Source organism: Chlorocebus sabaeus, chromosome 24 (assembly GCF_047675955.1).
Source record: "Chlorocebus sabaeus isolate Y175 chromosome 24, mChlSab1.0.hap1, whole genome shotgun sequence".
Taxonomy (NCBI): domain Eukaryota; kingdom Metazoa; phylum Chordata; class Mammalia; order Primates; family Cercopithecidae; genus Chlorocebus; species Chlorocebus sabaeus.
In genome coordinates, this window is record NC_132927.1 from 42391929 (window position 1) to 42412262 (window position 20334).

The window sequence follows — 20334 nt, forward strand, 5'->3', positions numbered from 1 at the left end:
AGGCCAATGTGCCCAGAACCAGTGAGGGAGAAGAGAGCAGGAGGAGTGGAGTCAGGAAGTTAATAGGAGCTGGACCATGCAGGGTTTTATAGGCTTTTACTCTGAATGAAATTGGGGATATACTAGTTTCCTGTAGCTGCTATAACAAATCACCAAAAATTTGGTGGCTTAAAATAATAAAATGTATTCTCTCATAGGACTAAGGGTCAGAAGTCCATAGTCAGGTTCACTGAGCTGAAATCAAGGTGTCAGCAGGGCTGCACTCCTCAGGAGCTCTGGGGAAGAATCTGTTCCTTGCCTCTCCCAGCACCTGAGGCTGCTTCACTTCAATCTCTGCCTCCATGATCATCTGGCTTCTCTTCTTCTATCTGTTGGTTAACTCTCCCTCTGCCTCGCTCTTATAAGGATACATGTGATTGCATTTAGGGCCTATCTAGGTAATCGAGGATCATCTCCCAACCTCAAGATCCTTAATTTAATTGCAGTTAACAAAGAGCTCCTCCCTCTTTTTTTTTTTTTTTTTTGTCATGTAAGGCAACACTCACAGGTTCCAAGGATGAGGACATGGATATGTTATAGGGACTGTTTTTCCATCCACCACAGGGACCACTGCCAGGTTTTGAGCAAACCTGATCAAATGTACCTTTTAAAAGCATGAAAAGTACCCTCAGGTAGTGGAGAAAAATACAGAAGCAGGAAGAACATGATAGCAGGAAGGTTTTCATAATAATCCAGGTGAGACATGACAGTAGCTCAGATCAGGGTGGTAGCAGTAGAGATGGTAAGAAAAGTCAGATTCTGAGTATATTTGAAGATAGAATAAACAGCATCTACTAAAAGATTAGATATGGATTATGAGAGAAAGACAGGAGTTAAGGGTGACTCCAAAGTTCTGGGTTTGAATAGCTAAAAAAAAAAAAAAAAAAAAAAAAATAGAGTTGCCATCAACAGAGAAAAACAGGGTTTCTGGTGGAGCAGATTCAAAGGAGAAGTTTGAGAGTTTGGGACAAATTTGAGTTGCTAGTCTGCTGGTTTGACATTGCCACGGTCTGAATGTTGGCGTCTCCCCCAAATTACATTGGAAACGAGTATCCAATGTGATCTTGGTGTCAAATGAACGCTGATAGGTCAAGGAAAGCGAGGATTGTGGATTATCTTTGAATTTAACCGAATGGGGGTTACTGGTGATTTTGGCAAGGAGAATTTGATGTTAGAAGAGTTAGGAGAGATGGGAGGAGAGGAATTGAAGGCAGGTTGTATAAGAAGTGGGGCCTTTTAGAAAGTGATTCAATCATGAGGGCTCTGGGCGGGGCGCAGTGGCTCACGCCTGTAATCCCAGCACTTTGGGAGGCTGAGGCAGTCAGATCACTTGAGGTCAGGAGTTCCAGATCAGTCTGGCCAACATGGTGAAAACCGATTTCTACTAAAAATACAACAACAACCACAACAAAAATTAGCTGGGCGTGGTGGGATGCGCCTGTAGTCCTAGTTATTTGGGAGGCTGAGGCAGGAGACTCGCTTGAACCTGGGAGGCTGCAATGAGCTGAGATTGTGCCACTGCACTCCAGCCTGGGTGACAGAGTAAGGCACCATATAAAAAATAAAAATCATGGGGGCTGTGCCCTTATGAATGGAGTTATTGCCCCTACAAAAGAGGCCCAAGGGAGATTGTTTCCCCCTTCTGCCATGGGATAAGGCAGCAAGAGGCACCTCTATGAAGCAGAGAGTTAGCTTTCACCAGATACGAATCAGCTGGTGCCTTAATCTTAGACTTCCCAGCCTCAAGAACGATGAGAAATGAATTTCTATTATTTATAAGCTACCCAGTCTAAGGTATTTTGTCATAGCAGCAGGAATGAACTAAGGCAGATATCCAAGTGGAGCTGTCAAGTAGGCAGTGGCATATACTAGTCTAGAGTTCCAGACTAAGGTCTGGGTTGGAGAAATACAGATGGTATTTAAAGCCAAGAGACATGATGAGATCATTAAGGAAATGAAATCAGACAGAGAAGAGAAGAGATTCAATGACTGACCCCCAGGGTAGTCCAACACTGAAAAGTTGGGAAAAAGAATGGCTCAGAAGAGACTGAGAAGTATTCATTGAGAAACGAGGAAGGCCAGGAGGGTATGGGGTTCTGGAAGCCTAGATAGAACAAACAGAACAAATAGAAAAGAGTGTAGCCAGGAGAAGAGGCTGAATTGTGTCAAATGATGCTGATAGGGCAAGGCAAGTGAGGAATGTGGATTACCTTTTGTTAACCAAATGGAAGTTATGGGTGATTTTGACAAGAAGACTTTGATGTTAGAAGAGTTTAGGAGAGATGGGAGGAGAGGAACTGATGGAAACTAGTGCCTTCGTCTCTTCCAAGGAGTTTTGTGGCAAAGAGGAGCAAAGAAATGGGATGTAGTAGGTGGGGGAAAGTGGAGTTAAGAGCAAGCCTTTTTTTCCCACTTTTGTTTAGATGGGAGAAATAACTATGCGTGTATCTCCCAAGTAAAGAATGACTCAGTATAGAGAGAAAATTGATGATGTAGCAGAGAGAAAGATAAATTGCTGGAAGAATGTCCTTGAAAAGACAAAAGAAAATGGATGTTTATCTAAGTAATATACACAGAGGCAGAATCTGTGGTACAGAGGGTGGTGGGGGATAGATGTGGTTGTGAGAATCTGTGGAAAGTTTCTGCTTCAATTTTTCCAGAGAATTAGAAACAAGATTATCTGTCTAGAGCAAGAATAGTGAAGGAGGCATTGGTAGTCTGAGAGTCATCTAGGAGAACAGCAGAGTGTGCAAGGGTAGGGAAACCCAATATTACAGTGAATGCTTCAATCGCATCTTTGTTGAATGTGATGGAAGGAGAAGCCTAGGGAAGGCATGGTTTTAGTTCATTAGACTCGCAGGGGCTTTTAGGAGCCTCTTTGAATGAATGAATCAAGAGCTGATGAAAAACATGATGAGGGAGAGCTCGAGGCTCGAATGGTGTCTTGAGCCTTTCGAACAAAGGGCTGCTGTAATCTCAGAAGTGGCTGTGTGTGTGTGTGTGTGTGTGTGTGTGCGCGTGTTTGTGTGTGTGGTAGGGATGCCGAACAAAGAAGCAGCCCTAAAAAGAAATGAGGCAGCAGACAGCAGACTCACCCTCAGGTAAAAGACAGCATATGCTGTGGCCTTTTTAGGCAGATTATTTAGGGTAAATTATCTGCTAAATTATTTGATAGAAAAGACAATGACCTGAAAGGCTCATGTGAACATCTGGGGATTCAAAAGGCTGTGGCTATTTAGGGGCCAGGACAAATATTCAGAGTCATCATCTCCCTGGTGGAGGGGAGCAAGAGGAGACCTCAGAGAAACCATGATAATCGCTGTGAGTGGACTGGTCTGGGACTGCCCCAAAGCTGAGCTCATGAACCTTCTGATCAAATGGCCCAGGAAGGGATTTGTCTATTCCCCAGACTTCGTCCTGCAACTTCCTCTTGAGAGAACAGAGGATGCAATCAGCCACCAGCAGCGCTCTGCCAGGTGCCCTGGCCCCACACAAGTTGGCCGGACCTATTTGGGAGTTTGTCTAATTCTTCCCGGCACCAGGAGGAAATGGGAGAGCCTGAGGAATGTGGATTAAGCACTCCCAGCTGCTGACATGCTGCTGACTGTGGCAGATAAGGAAGGATGAGTGGCATGTGCTGAATGCAAGCTCCAATATTACTTGACTACATTCAGATGGCTGGTGTTCAGGGTACTTGAAGTTATTCAGATCCATCCGCCCCGTTTAGGAAGCCTGATGTGTGTTTGCAGACATGTGTGAGGAGTCAAGGGTGTAGCGGTGCCAGTATGTGATGGCTCATACTTGCTTAGTTCACACATTGCCACACTGGTTCCAAGCACACGGTCCCTGGACACACTCCCTCCTCCTCTTCATAACTGTTACAGTGAAAGGGGCCTGCCTGTGAGTAATCCAGGCAACTCTCTGACCATCCAAAAGGTAAGTTTCCAAGCCATTAACTCCTATACCTACCAAGTAAAGAAACTATAGAATATGAGCAGGCAAACTGGAAATTAGAACAAAGACTGTTGGCAATTTGATGTATTAGGCCCTACTGAGTAGGGAGAGGATGCATTGCACTGGGAGTCACGTGACTAGTCGTATGCCCACAGGAGGCCATGTTACTTCTCTGAGCTTCAGTGTCCTTATTTGTAAAACGAAAGAATTAGACTAGACCAAATCAATGTCTGCCTGCCTGCTTTCCTTCCTCCCTCCCTCCCTCTCTTCACATGGAGCCCTTTCCTCAAATGAAAAAAATAAAACTTCACTAGCCCTACACTTTCTCTTGTAACTTGTTTCAAGCTTTTTAGCGTGAAATTATCATTCCCATAATAGTTTATGGGTCATACGTGGTATAGTCCAGGAGCTGGAAAACTTCTCCTGTAAAGGGCCAGAGTAAATATTTTAGGCTTTGTGGGTCATTCAGTTAAGTGAGAAAGCAGTGATAGGTAATAAGTAAACCACAGGTGGCAGCCCAGATTTGGTCCATGGGCTATAGTTTGCCAACCCCTGTGATGATTCCATTAGCAATTTCCTCAATTCTTGAAGCCTGTGTGAGAACTCCATGGTTAAACTGAATGAGGGAGGAGCTGAGATGAGCTGGATCACTCATTGTACTGCCCTTGACCTGATAGCATTTCTCTCACATCCTGGTCTGAAAATAGAAGTTCACAAATAGAGGGGACTTCAAAAAGCTCATGAAAAAATTGAGTTAAAACATAAAGATAAAAAATACAAACTGCATTTCTCAGCATACGCTCCATCAAGGTCAAGACATTTCTGTAAGAGATGATATCAGCCATTTAGTCCATCCTAAAGAACAGAGGATCCTGGAAATTTAACCATATCAATACAGTCTTCTTTTTTTTTTTTTTTTTTTTTTACAGTATTAACTGAGGGAAAATTGATGCCTTTTAAAGATTTTTTTTTTTTTTTTTTTTTTTTTTTTTTTTTTTTTTTTTTTTTTTTAAGATTAGGAAACAAAAAGAAGCGAGAAGGAACCAAATCTGGATTGTAATGTGGATGCCTAATGTTTTCCCATTGAAACACTTACAAAATTGCCTGTCTGATGAGAGGAATGAGCAGGAGCATTGTTGTGGTGAAGGACTCTGATGAAGATTTTGCAGGTGTTTTTTCTTTCTGTCTTTTTTTTTTTTTCTTTGCTAAAGCTTTAGCTTCTGAAAACACTCCTATGCTAAGCAGATGTTATTATTCTTTGGGCGTCCAGAAAAATCAACAAGCAAAATGCCATGACCATTCCACAAAACTTTGCCGTAACTTTTGCTTTTGACCAGTCCACTTTACTCTGAGTGGACCCTTTCCCTCTCTGGGTAGCCATTGCTTTGATTGTGCTTTGTCTTCAGGATCGTACTGGTAAGGCCATGTTTCATCTCCTGTTACAATTCTTTGAAGAAATGCTCCAGAATCTTGGTCCTACTTATTTAAAGTTTCCATTCAAAGCTCTGCTCTTATCTGCAGTTGATCTGGGGTGCAATGGTTCTGGCACTTGTTGAGTGAAAAGTTTTCTCAACTTCAGTTTTTCAGTCAAAATTGTGAAAACTGAACCAATTGAGATGTTTATGGGGTTGCCTATTGTTTCTGCTGTTCATCATTGGTCTTCTTCAATTAGGGCACAAACAAGATTATTTTTTCCTCTCAAATTGATGTGGATGGTCTGCTGCTATGAGCTTCATCGTCAACATTGCCTCATTCCTTCTTAAAATGAGGTATCCGTTTGTAAACTGCTGATTTTCCTGGGCATTGTCCCTATAAAATTTTCACAAAGCATCAATGATTTCACCATTCTTCCACCTAAGCTTCACCATAAATCTGATGTTTGTTCTTGCTTTAAATTTAGCAGAATTAATGTTGCTCTGATAGAGGCTTTTTTTTTTTTTTTTTTTTTTGACAGAGTCTTGCTGTGTCTGAAGTGCAGTAGCACAATCTCAGTTCACTGTAACCTCCACCTCCTGGATTCAAGCATTCTTGTGCCTCAGCCTTCCGAGTAGCTGGAATTCCGGGTGCCTATCACACTGCCCAGCTAATTTTTTTGTATTTTCAGTAGAGATGGGGTTTCACCATGTTGGCCAGCCTGGTCTCGAACTCCTGACCTCAAGTAATTTGCCTGCCTCAGCCTCCCGAAGTGATAGGGGCTCTTTTTAAGTGGATGTCTTATCCTTCTTAGCACCTCAAACTATATCCTGTTAAGACATGTTATAACAAGTTATTACACATTTATTTTGGTGCAAAAAATATTGAAATCCATGCACAGTTTTTCCATAATTCACATTTCCATGAACTTTTTGAAGACCCCTTGTATATGCTCCAAGAGAATGATCCTTACTTAGAAATAAATTGCTCCATATTCATGAAAGGAAAAGAGACCAAGAACACAAACTGTTGTTGACCCGACTGATAAGCCAACTGGCTACCACTCTGCACTATCCCATAAGGCTAATGACAAGTCCCGAGCTGGATCCTTAAATCAATAGGATCCTGCCACTTTCTTCCACCAGAGCAGAGGCCCCAAAGGTAGTCCACACAATGTCCCTCTCCACTTGTCCCTCTGCATCTGTTGCATGAGTAGTTTCCAAAAGTCCCAATGTCAGGTTATTAATTGTATAACAATCTGCCTATGTGAGGATAGATTCTCTAAGTTTATAATGATTTAGATTCTCTAAGTCTATATTAAAACTCTTATATGTACAACATTTTACAGTTGTAGAGGATAGTTCCTGAGCTATTTTTCTGGTCCTCTTTTTCTGAGTACCATACTTCCCCACCTCTAGTTATCACATTCTAAATGATAGGAGCCCAAAGGGTGCTCAAAGGCCCCTTTGCTGCCTCCGGATCTTTGTACATGCTGTTTCCTGTACAGGAATCTTTCTTCCCCCAGCTGTATCCCTGATTAATGCCTACTTATCTTTCAAGTCTCAATTTATATATCATTTCCTAAAAAAAAAAAACAAACAAAAACCTTCCTTGGCTCTCTAATCTAAATTAGTCCTCCCTGTTATTCTTAGTATCTTATTTTCCTCCTTTATCACACTTATCATAATTGTTATCATATATTTTGTTGTCTTCAGTTTAACGTCTGCTTCCCTGCAACATTTTAGGGGAGAAGATGGAGACCTTATCTATTTTGTTCAACATTGTATCCCCAGCAACTAACACCATGCAGTGAGTTGGAAATTAATTCACGTTTTTTAAATAAATGACCCATCACTTACTGCTGTTGATTTAAAAACGGCTGACATGTTTCCAGGGCTGGAGTCAGAGCCCACACTCCGCCCTGCAACCTGGCCTCGGGTTCTTCCTAACCACACACAGGACTGCTCACAGTTTCCATAGACTCTGGGCACTCCCATGGGTATTAGGAAGGGGAAAAAGGAAGTGGAGGGAAGGAGTGAGAAGAAAAGTCAGCAGAGTAGATGTCTTCATTTCCAAAATGTTAAAGGAAATATTTAGAACTCCCAGCCAGTCTGGGCTTGTACTGAGTCCTGAAGGACTCATGAAAATTTCTTCTCCCTTGAAGAGAACTACCTATTTACTGACACTTTTCAAACTTATGGTCATCCTGCTGCTGTCCCCACTACTTCTGTCCCTAACATACCCAGTTCCTTGGTCTGTGCCTAACATATGGGCAAGTAAATTTCTTCCCTGAGAATGGCCAATGGAAACTAAAAGAGTTCATTTCCCACACATAAATTCGGTGACCATGATTTATGAATCATGATTTATGGTCTATAAATAAAGAAGATTCAAACAAATGTGAAGGCAGAGTTAGAGAAGACAGCTAGAGAGAGAGCCCTGAAGCATTCTAGTTCCTGGTTACAGTTCTTCCCTGAAGTCTTCCTGCAAACTTGCCCTCAGGTGCTTTGAGAAACCCACCTTTTTGATGAGGCAAGTGACCTACAGTAAAACAAATTCTAGGTAAACTTAATGATTTCTAACAAATTGTCCTGTTTAATCCTTACAATAACACAGTGGGGGTGGTATTACTATCCCCATTTTACAGATGCTTTTTGGTTACATGAAAATTAGTCCTAGATTAATTGTTAGGGAGACTTAAGTTCTAGTCTCAATTCTACAGTGATGGCTACATCTAAAGCAGATTAACTTCCTTCGGCCTCAGCCTTTCTCAAAAAGCAACTTAGACTGGCAGAAAGATTCACACAAGTGGTTAAACAAGATCCTATTTGTAATTTATGAAATCAATGGCCATGACCTGGAAGACTTCGCATGGGCAGAGCTGTCAACAGCATGGTCTGTGTCTCCTCATTCCTAAGTGCATGAATTAGATTTTATAGCATGTAAGATGCCTTCAAGCTCTAAAATTCAACAGATTATTTTCTGGCCCCAGCTAGCAAGAGGTTCATTCTCAATCATGAAAGGACTGAAAATGGCTAATAAATTTGGGGAAACATTTGGACAACATAGTTATGGAACCACTTGAATCTATAATAATTCTTTTTGGCTCTAAAAACCTTCGGAATTTTTCCCTTTTATTATGACTACATGGATCATTACTTGGCAAAGAAATTTCCCCTAATATTGATCTATGAACATAAAGAATTACATCTCAGGATAAAAGATTATAAAAATAAAGCCTATTAACTTATTGACAATAAAATAGGGGCTGAATTTTCATGAAAATGAATCAACAAAAGCTTCTATGAAAACTGGATGAGCTGAGAAAATGCAAGCTTAATTGATTTACCCTGAGTTAGTGGGTTTCAAGCAAATGTTCCCCAGTTCTGAGCTTCCAGTGTTTTCTTGACATTGTTTAATGTCAAGAATTGATCGCTAAATTCTTAGTCAATTGTCAGCCCACTCAGAGCTGTAACTTTGATTGTCATCTTTACCAGAGTGTCCCAGCACCTCATCTGTGCACTTATTAGTATCTCTTGGATGAATCCAAGATCCTGTAACCCCACAGCATAATGGGGAAACACCTAAACATAGCCTACTAGCATTGGACCTCACTGAGTTCCCAAACTGAAAAACCCATTAAGATAGACTCCGAGGATGATGGTCTGCCAACTACATTGACATGTATTTTCCAAAAGTGGCATAAAATTTGGAGCAGATGAAATTCAGGGACAACCTGTATTTTTCAAACATCTGTGATTCAGAAAAATCAGGTCTATTCCTACAATAGTTCCTGGCACATATGTAGTTTTCAAAGAATGGTTTTTAAATGAATAAATTAACTTTACATATGTGTATAAGTATCAAAGCTTTTAAGTATATATGCATACTGTGTTCAGATTTTATTACATATAAAAGGAAATTTTGTTTTGTTTTGTTTTGCATTATCCTTCAATCTTACTTCATCTCAATTTGAACATATACATGTGACTCAGCCAATCCAAAGTACAAAGTACATTCTACCATATTGGCTTCAGAGGCTCATCTTCTGACTCATTCACGACCTCATTAACTGAAGCTTGACTGAGACCTGAGAAAACTCAATTAACTGTACCACATAAGAAGAGCGCTTTGCCTGCCCAAGGCATCTAAACCTTATTTTTTTCCTTTGCCACATAGATAGATAGATAGACAGGCAGGCAGATGGATAATAGATATTTAAGTTTTAGTTGCCCTTTTAGAGCACAATACAAATCCTGAATTTCCCTTTGTTCCTGCTCAAGCAGCATATAATGTGGTGTCATCCTCTACCTGTAACAGGGCTGTTCATTTCATTGAGTTGCCAGGTCCTTGGCCTTCATTAGCCCTCCACTGCCTTTCATTTGATTTGCATCTCAGGCTTCCCATATAGGATTATTCTAATTTTGAAAATTTCCAGAGGTTATAGCAAAGAAACTGAGCCAGGAAGAAAGACATACACAGAAATGATACAAGTATTGCTGGCTCCCCTCACCCCTGCCCCATGATTCACCCCCTAGAGAAAGGATGGGCTACAGGGGACCATGGAGCTTGGGGCCCTGAGCCTTCCTCTGTACTGCTTTTTCTTCAATAAATGGGCACCCATAGTTAATGTCACAGACATCTTGACAAATGAAAATCAGAACCTTTGCCTGAAACCACCAAAGCCTTTTAAAAAGGCAGCAGCCCCTCTCATACCCTGCTCCCCCTTATCCACTACACAACTGCAACAGCAACCTGCCCCTCCCTTCTTGCCTCAGGGCCTTTGCACATTCTGCTTATTGGGCCTAGATCTCCCTTCCTGTAGCTCTTCCTAGATTAATTCCTACTTATCGTCTCAATTTCCATATCGTTTCCTAAGAAACACCTCCCTTGGCCCTCTAATCCAAATTAGTCACTTCATATTCTCTCTTAATATCCTGTTCTTCTCCATTGCACATATCATATATCTTAAGTGTTGTTATATTTTTATTTAATGTATTTTGGTTCGATATCTGTCTTCCTCAGAAGAATTTAGGGGAGAAGATGGGGACCATGTCTATTTTGTTCAACACTGTATCCTCAGCATCTAGCACTGTGCAGTGAGTTGGAACTTAACTCACATTTGTTGAATGAATGGCCCATTATTTGCTGCTGTTGATAGAAGAAAATGACATCTTTCCAGGGCTGGATCCAGAGCACTCTCTCCACTCTGCAACCTGGACTCAGGTTCTTCCTAACCACATGTGGGATATAAGGCTGCTTGCAGGCTATAAGAGACACACACTCTGGGCACTCCCATGGGCATTAGATGGGAAAACAAGAGGTGGGAGAGGGGAGTGGGGAGAAAAGACAGCAGGGTAGGATGCCCTGGTTTCCCAAGTGTTAAATGACATCTTTAGAATTCCAGCCCACCTGGATGTGTACTGTCTTTCACAGCATGGTGGTTTTTCTCTCCCTTAAGGAGAACTGCTGTATCAGTCCGTTTTTACACTGCTATAAAGAAATACCAGAGACTGGGTAATTTATAAAGGAAAGAGGTTTAACTGACTCACAGTTCCATGTGGCTGAGGAGGCCTCAGGAAACTTACAATCATGGCAGATGGGGAAGTAGGCAGCTTTCTCAAGGTGGCAGGAGAGCGAAGTAAGAGCACAGGAAAAAAACTGGCACTTCTAAAACCATCAGATCTCATGAGAACTCCCTCACTATCACAGGAACAGCAAGGGGAAAACCGCTCCCATGATCCAATCACCTCCCACCAGGTCTCTCTCTCTCAACACCTGGGGATTACAATTCAAGATGAGATTTGGGTGGGGACACAAAGGCTAACCATATCAGAGACCTACCTACTTACTGATGCTTTTGAAACGAGGTCTGCTCCAGTACTGAGCCCGGCCTCTCAAGCTTTGGCTTGAGTTTATGCTTTATGGATGCTCCCTTAGGCAGACAGCACCCAGGTGCTTGCTCAAATCAGGAGTGCTCAGTTTTACAGTCAATAAGGCCCTCTCAATGTATTGGTTTCCTTCACTGCTATCACAAATTGCCACAAATTTAGCAGCTTAAGTAACATAAATTTAGTATCTTGTAGTCCTGGAGGTCAGAAGTCTGAAATGGGCCTCACTGGGCTAAAATCAAGATGTTGGCAGAGCTGTGTTCTTTTCTGAAAGCTTTAGGGGAAAATCCCTCTCCTTGCATTTCCAGTTTCTAGAGGCTGCCTGCATTCCTTGTTTCTGCATTTCCAGTTTCTAGAGGCTTCCTCCATCTTCAAAGCCAACTGTGCTGCATCTTCGACCATTCTCCTGTAGTGCATCTCCGCCTCACCCTCTTCTCTTTCTCCCTTCGAGTTTTAAGGACTCTTGTGATTATATTGGGCCCACTCAGATATTCCAGGATAATTTCATCTCAAGGCCCTTAAATTAATCACACCTATAAAGTGCCTTTTGCAATGTGAACTATTTACAGGGATTAGGACATGGGCATCTTTGGGGGCCATTATTCCCCCTAGCACACTGGTGAGTTATTCCTAGGACAAGTCTCAAAATACAGGTGAGGAGGTCTTAGTTCCACCCTGGCCAGTTCCTCCGAGGAGTCAAGGAATATAATGAGAAAAATGTAAGGATTGGAATATTCATTCATCAAAAAAAGCAGTGGCAGAAGCCTCAAACCAATGAGCACCATTCTTCAACATATCAGCCACCACAGTCAATAAAAGCCAGCTGTAAAAACTTTCCAGACCCTAAGAAAACTATGCAAAATTACAGACTGGAGTGATGTGAAGTTTCTGATATTTGCTAATAATGAATTTGGGGTGTTAAGAGATAAATTTCAAAGTCATTTGTGCCAGGAATTATTTCAGCTACAAATAATAGAATAACCACAAAACAGTGGCTTAAGCAATAAAGGCATTTAACTATTTCCTGTAACAAAAGGCTTAGAAGTAGGTGGTTCCAATATGGGGGCAGCAGCTCAGGGGCAGAAGAGACCCAGGCACTCTCTACCTTTCTGCTCTGCCTTTCCCAGTAGGTCAGTAACGTCTCCCCTCATGGTGGCAAGATGGCTGCACATTCACCAGAATCACATCCTCACAAAACATCTTCCCAAGCACCAAAGAAGAGGATGGGGAGGAGGACCCTTTCTCTTCCTGTTGCTCTGATATGGTTTGGCTATGTCCCCACCCAAATCTCATCTTGAATTCCCATGTGTTGTGGGAGGGACCTGGTGGGAGGTAATTGAATCATTGGGGCAGGTCTTCCTCATGCTGTTCTCATGATAGTGAATAAGTCTCATGGGATCTGATGCTTTTATAAGGGAGAGTTTCCACGCACAAGCTCTCTCTCTTTGCCTGCTGCCATCCATGTAAGATGTGACTTGCCCCTCCTTGCCTTCACCATGATTGTGAGGCCTCCCCAGCCACATGGAACTGTGAGTCCATTAAACCTCTTTTTCCTTGTAAATTACCCAGTCTCAAGTATGTCCTTATCAGCAGCATGAAAATGAACTAATACATGCTCCCTCTTTTATCAGAAAGGAACATTTTCCTGAAGTAGCCAGCTGACCTCACCCCAGATCTCAGTGGCCAGTCAGGCCACATGTCTACCCTGGCAAAGGGAACTAGGATTCCATGATTGGCTTAGATGCTGCAACCTGGACTCAGGTTCTTCCTAACCACAGGAATCATCCTCTGGGGCTGAGTACATTCACACCACAAACAGAATCGAAGTTCTATTAAAAGAGAAGTAGGGGCAATATTTATTGAGTAGTAGGCAACTAGCAGTGTCTGTCACAGAAACATGATTTGCCTTTCATTTTTAAATGTGTGAATGCATAAACAGGTGGATCTCCATTCAGAATAAGACACACTTTATGCTCAAATCTGAAATGTTTATCTCATCAACTGAACCACACCACTTTGGGCCTTTATATACAGATACCTTAAGTTTATCTAATTTTATGTAAAAAGGAAAAAGACAAAGGCACTAAACTAGTATTCATGGACAGATTCCCATATGATACACTTTATCCATCCATTAGAAATTATTTATTGAGTAGCTACAGTGACCTTGGCACAGTGGCTAAGCACTAGGACAAAGACATTGTTTCTCTTCTTGAGTAATTAATTATAATATGGATGGTTAGGTGTTATTGCAGGGACAAGAACAAGAAACAAGGAAATGTCTCTAGGGATAGAATGGTAACCTAGCCTTATCTTGGAATCAGGGAGGGTTTTCAGAGGATTTGAGGCTAAAAGAGAGACCTGAAGAACAAATGGAATTAGCCAGATGATGGGTGGGATGGGAACTATGTCTGGGGTTGGGAAGAGGATGAGGAGATGCTCCAGGCAAAGAAACCAGCTGTGCAAAGGCTTGGCAGTAAGAGAGTTCAGGCAAACTTTGGAAATAAGTGTAACGCAGTAAAAAGGAGCAGAGTGTGATTGGTCGTGTGAGAGGACAGATAGGCTGGGGGTCAGATCATGAATTTAGACTCTATCTCAAAAACAATGGACAATGGAGAGTAACACAATAAGAATTGCATGGTAGAAATCAGGGCCAGTGTAGACTGTTTTATTGGCTGTTACACCATCCTACAAGTCTACAAGAAGCCACGTCTGTCAGGCAGTTGGGCTGGGTGCAGTCTCTGCAGTCTCTAAGTCATTTCCCACTGATCCAGGTAAATGTTTTGAATGCCCTGGCAGCCTCTGATCGATTCAGCCTGGCTTCTGCCTTCTAGATCCATGGCGGCTCCTGGTTTTAATATGGCATTGGGCTTTTTTCCCTTGCATTCTGGATTCTGAATTCTGTAGACCAGCTGTGGCTCAAATACCAATGCCCCTTCTATGGTGGGCAGGAGGGGCACTGGGAGAGGTGAGCGCGTGTGAGCTATTGAGGAGTGAAAAGTTTGCGGGAGTGCACACAAACACACACGGCCACTAAGCCCGGCACAGGACTTGCTGGAGCTCTCAAACAATTACCACATTTATTACCTTGGCGATTGCTCAGGCTAGGGAACACCAGACACTTGAAGTTTGTTTTCCTTTTCAATTGGAACTGACATTTCCCCACGATTGGATTACTTTGAAATCAAGAAATTGCAGCTCAGATAGTTCATAAATTTATTTCTGTTCCACCTTGTAGCATTTATTACAAAGACTGATCAGCCAAAGAATATGGGCTTTCTGCTTTTTATTTCCTGTTTTATTGCAGTAACCTTTGAAGAGAGGGTGGTATGGCTCGCAGGGTGGAGGTGGCTCGCAGGTGGCAGCTAGGAGAGCAGCCCAGCAGAGACTGGGGTCCTCTGGCTCTCATGGACTCTGTCTGCTGCCTCCTCCACCCAGTCCCCCAGAGGAAGGGCCTGGGAAAAGAAATCCAGTGTTCTGAGGGAGAAAGGTATCTAGGGGGATGGGCAGAGAGGCACTGGAAACCCCCCATCGTGTCTGATAGAAACCCAGAATTAGAGTGGGACAGCCGTTCTTTCCTGTCCCCACTTCCTCTACCCATCTTTGGGGATGGGTTAGAAAAGGCCCTTGGTCAGAGGGAAGAGATTACAAACTCAGGGGTTCTGGAGAGGAGTTCTGGGACTTTTGGGGTCCAAAGGTCATCAGTCTTTGTTGGGTGTGTGTGAAAGAGAAAGAGAAAGGCCTTGTTATCAAAACATTTACTAACTAGTGGCAGACTCTGCAAAAGAGGCTGAGGGCACAATGAACTGTCTGTCCTCCAGAAGCTCCCAGTCTTGTAGGGCCACTGAGCCTAAAGCCAGGATAGGGAGAGCCCAGGAGCCATGAGAGCCTTGGGGAGGGCTTCCGGGAGGAAGTGCAGTCTGAGCTGGCGTCTGCTTGGAAAGGCCCTTTGATGTAAGACAATTATTGTCTTTTACGTTGTTAGACCCAGATTACTGAACGGAGAGGTGGCAGGGGTCCAGGGCAGAAACCCATCCCAAGATGACTACTGTACATTTGACAGTTTGGCAGCGTGGTTAAGAGTCCTCCTGCGCTGATATCCTGGTTCTATCATTTGCTAGCTCTGTAACCTTAACCTTTTGTGTCTCAGTGTCTTTATTTGTAAAAAGGGGCACAAATGGCTTACCTCATAGAGCTTCTGGGGGAATGAATGAGAAAGTCCGCGTCAAGGCTCCGGATGGCGCTGGCCACCAGAAGCGCTTGGTAAAGGCCAGCTCTGCTAATTTGGCAGCATCTGACTCTATGTGTGTCTTTCAGAGGGAACGAGGAAAGTACAGAACACACGAAGCCTGCACCTTTGTTCTTGGAGCCCTGTCCACACAGGATAGATGGCTGACCCAACCACAGTCAGCCCGAGATTTAACAGACAACTTATTTTAAATGAGGAAAGGAGAGCAAAGTTTTTCCTCATCTGTCATATGTCCTTTTTAGGATTTAAATAACAGTTACAATCTCCACTTGTTTCTTTGTCAAATAAATGCCTAGAAGCACAGCCTACCTTTTATAACTGGGAGAATAAAATCTCAAACTGGTTAAATAACTTGTCCCACATTGAGATTATTAAAGAGTAGGAGTCTGAACTCTGCTCTTCCAAAGCACAGGCCCAGGCCTCCTAATGAATCACATTATTCCCTGTCATCTGCTACCCAACAAGATCTGCTTCCTACCATTACTGAGCTGGTCATACAAGGTGGAATGATTTCATCGGAGCAAGCCATGCTCAGAAACAGAAAATGTTGCCTCAGGTGCTTTCTTGAATGTTAGATTTTAATATAAAAGCCAGTTCTATCCATAATGGGCAAACCCTCAGCGATTGATTCTCTTAGGTTTCTCTGACAGCAGAGAACAGAGGCTGAGAAGCAAGCGAGCTCTGAAGGGTCAGCAGAAGGGGGAACGGGGGTACCAGGTGACTTTTATCCCTGTGAGTGGGAACTTGACCTTGCATTGCGACCCTGCTCAGCTGTTCATCCAAAAGGAAATTGTGGTTTACAATTACAGAAAATCAGTAGCTGGAATTATTAATAATAGCAAAACAAAAAGCGCTGTTTGTGCAGCAAGTGATTTGTGGTAATGTTTCCTAATTGATAGTCATTTCTATGATTTAAATACTAATTAATTCATTTCATGTACTAAGCAGTGCATTGACTTTACTTACAGTATTATGGCAGCCCTCCTAGCTTACAATCGTTCCTTATTGTTTTCTTTAGGTAATTAAAATGCACTGCTCCCATGTTCTATTTGTGGCTGCTTATAGGATTGCACCCGCTGAGAGAGCACTGTGGGCAGTTTATACAAAAGCAACCGATATAAGCTCTGGTCCTTTCAGCCTGATGCTTTTCTCACCAGTAGGATTCCCGGGATATCCCTTGGTAATTTGTCCCCACAGTCTCCCTACTGCTGGCTTCATTTGGCCCTTCTACAACATGAGAAGAATGTGAAGTCTTTGAGTGCAGCTGCCATTTTACAGCAATGACCTGAGAGGTTCTGGCTTTTCTGCAGATGGGTTTTCTGGGCCAGTCCTTTTCCCCTGCAGGACTGTGGGTCTCCTGTCTAGGGCTATGAAATGAGGGGGATGGAAGTGGTCATCCTTAAGAGTTCTTGATGTTCTAAATTTGAATGAGATAATGGAATCAGTGAATATGTTTTCTTGCAGGTGCATTGAAGGTTCTGACTGCTGAAAACAGAAAATACAAAAAGATTAATGGGCCTGTTACCAGAGGATTCACTGCCGACAGACATGAGCTGCCTGTTCCCATTTAGTATCTCTGCATCTTCCTGAAGGCTGAGTTTTATTATTTGACTCCTCATATCCCTTTAAACAATAGGCTCTACATAAAATAAAATCTACTGAATCTCAGCTGAGGCTCTAGCATGATGCTTTCTGAGATATTTCAGAATATTTTTCCAAGTTTATTTACAAGATGAGTATTTATATTCCATTTATTGGACATATTCATTTGTTTTTGTTTTTGTCTCAGGAAGACAAGAGAAGGCATTTATAAGCTGTCAGTCTTACCTCACAAGGTCAGAACTGAAAGTTCTGTGTAGAAAAAATTAAAGTCCAGGATTCAAATATGTTGTATTGCTCTTGCTGACTTATGACTGTGCCATGTCAGATGGTTTCAGCAACCTTGAGAGATTAAGACCACAGATTTGTGTTCCATGTAATTTCATGAGTTTTGTTCTGTCCCATGGCTTCAGATCATGGTCCTAGCTCTAACCAGCTGTCTTGTAAATGTATGTCATGTGTTTTAAGAAGCATTTGCTCTGACCTGAAGCTTGATGTTGAGTTCTTGTTACCTGTGAATGGACCTTCTTCCCCATCTTGGACCTATCAATGCTGAGCATGTTCTCGAACCATAGCTGGAAAGGCTAAGTCTCTTGGCACAAGAAGTCTTGTCTACCTGGTTGAACCCTGACTGTCAGATGGTATGCCTAAACTCAATGACTTTCCATCATCTTACTGAGCAGGTGTAATGTCAGGCCCTAAACCTTCCCCCAAACTTATTTGCACAGCATTGAATAAGATGTCATGAGCCTGGCCAGCCTATCCTCAGCTACAGCCATGGACAGCACCTCCTGGAATGTTTGGCACCATTTGGAAGAAGTCAAACAAGTAGATATGGACACATTTCAAATAAAACAATTGTTAGGGGACCAAAGAGCTACCCAAAAGATGGACTTTGAACTTTTCCTCTGCTGGAATTCATTGAGAGATAATACAGATGAAAACAAGTAGGCTTTTTAATTTAAATACAAATAGTGAGGTGGGACATGCCCTAGATATTAAAATATACCAGTAAGCTGAAATAAGTAAGTATTGAGGTACAATTGTGAAAAATGGACAGACACACCAAGAAGAGATAACCTTGATATAGACTTCGATATTTATAATTGATCTATAATAAAGGAGGAATTACAAAGTCAATAAATGGAGTTGAAAATTTTAGTATTTTAGGAGAAAAGAATTGACTTAGATATTCCTCCCAGAGTATTTTACAAAATAGTTTCCAAATGGATAAGATGGATATGAGAGTTATGTGTACAAAATGAAACTTAAAACATCACAAGGAATTGTAGAAGGATTTCTGTCTAACCTCTACATGGTAAAGGACTTTTTTTTAAACATAAAAACAATGGGATAAGATCAAATAGATTTAACTAATAAAAATGTAAAACATCTGTAGATTTTAAAAAATCAATATTTATCTTCAAAGACAAACAATGAAAGAAATGGTTATCAAGGAGGGATTCTGAGAACATAGAAATGACAGTGGCATAGTTTTTAAATCTCCCAGAATTCCAACATAAAACAGATGGAGCAATTAGACAGCCAAAAACTATAAAATCCATGGACAACATTTACAAGGTTAAGTGACAAAGTATTCTCACAAACCCTAAAATACAAGCAGATGGGGCAAACCACCAGCAGCTTCAAGATCTTCAAGGTGTCAGTGTATGTGCCAGAAGAAGCTGAGAGAGGAAGGGGGAGTCTGACAGATTTGAGAATAGGCCAACCCCAAAACTGGGAAGCAAAGCAGGGTCTCATGAGAATAGCAGTTGAGCCTAGGAGGGATTTTACTCAATTTTATTAGTCAGGGTTCTCCAGAGACACAGAATCAATAGGATGGACAGGTGGATAGATAGATAGATAGATAGATAGATAGATAGATAGATAGATAGGAGGAGATTTATTGTGGCAATCAGCTCACATGATTATTATGGCTCAGAAGTTCCACAATACGTGGTCTGCAAGCTTTAGGCCCAGGGGAGATGATGGTGAAACTCCCAGTCCAACACCAAGGCCTAATAACTGGGGAGGCTGCTGGTGAAAGTCCCAGAATCTAAAGGCCCAAGGACCAGGAGCTCTGAGGGCAGCAGGTCACAATGTCCCAGCTCAAGAAGAGAGAGAGAATTGTCCCTTTCTTCACTTTTTTGTTCTATCAAGTGGAGCCTCAATGGAGGCTCCCCCCCACTGGTGAGGGCAGATCTTTCCTCAGACTGCTGATTAGAATGTGAATCTTTTCCAGAAACACCCTCATAGACACACTTAGAAATAATGCTTCACCAGCTATCTGGGCATCCCTTAATCTAGTCAAGTTGACACATAAAATTACCCATCACACCATTCCAGTCATAGTGAGTGCAGGGAGGTTTGTAAGGAGTTCTGGAGAGACCAGAGCAGTCTTGTCTTTACCTTGCCAGCTCTTGAAAGGAGCAGTCAGGGCTCCCCCTGGGAGGGTTCTCAGGAATCATAGAGGTGGTGGTGGTTTTCGCATTGTTATTCTGAGGCTGTTGTGTGTATAAAATGGGATAATGCAAATTAATAATTTATTGAATAGTCTATTATTTCCTGTGTTCCTGACAACCAGGATTTTGGGTATAGAAGAAAGGAAGTACAGATGTCCTATAGATTAAGTAAAAATCTTATAGTACTGAAATTAAACTGAAAAGTCCGTATGAATTCATGAGGTGTGTGTGTGTATTCAGTTCTGCCAGAATATAACATATGCGTTCCTAAAAAAAAAAAATCACCTCATTGTGCAAAAAATCACAAGATTAAAAACCACTGGGTTTATGGTCAAAATGTGGGTAAACGCACAGCACTCAAAAACTTCAGTGACATGTTTTTAAAAGGATATAAATCTAGCAAAAATGACATAGCAGTTATATACATGGTTAAAATATGTTAAAAATAGGTAAATACTACAATAAATATGGTACCTCACATTGAAAAAGACCTGAAGTTTGCTTGTGGAACTGGGCATTGGAAGGATTGCAGCATATTCAGCTATCATGAAGGGGTGGAAGAAAGCTTGTCTGAAACTGGACGGAAAGTTGTCACATTAGATGTGGATGAATGTGGCTCAGTGTCCTCTGTTGGGCATTGATGCTGAACATCAGAGTTATCTGACCTTCTGTAGCCTTAAATCCTGGGTCATGTTTTCCTGCCTTTGAGAGAGAGGCTCTTTGAGGA

General features: G+C 42.0%; 1 long non-coding RNA gene across 1 annotated transcript in view; it reads left to right on the forward strand.

Moving 5' to 3' along the window:
* LOC119619045 (uncharacterized) overlaps positions 1–19973 on the forward strand; it is a 42986-nt gene extending 23013 nt beyond the window's left edge. Inside the window, exon 3 of the long non-coding RNA XR_005235406.2 lies at positions 17011–19973. This is a non-coding gene — a long non-coding RNA (uncharacterized lncRNA). The remainder of the gene's footprint in view (positions 1–17010) is intronic.
* Positions 19974–20334: the final 361 nt, after the last annotated feature.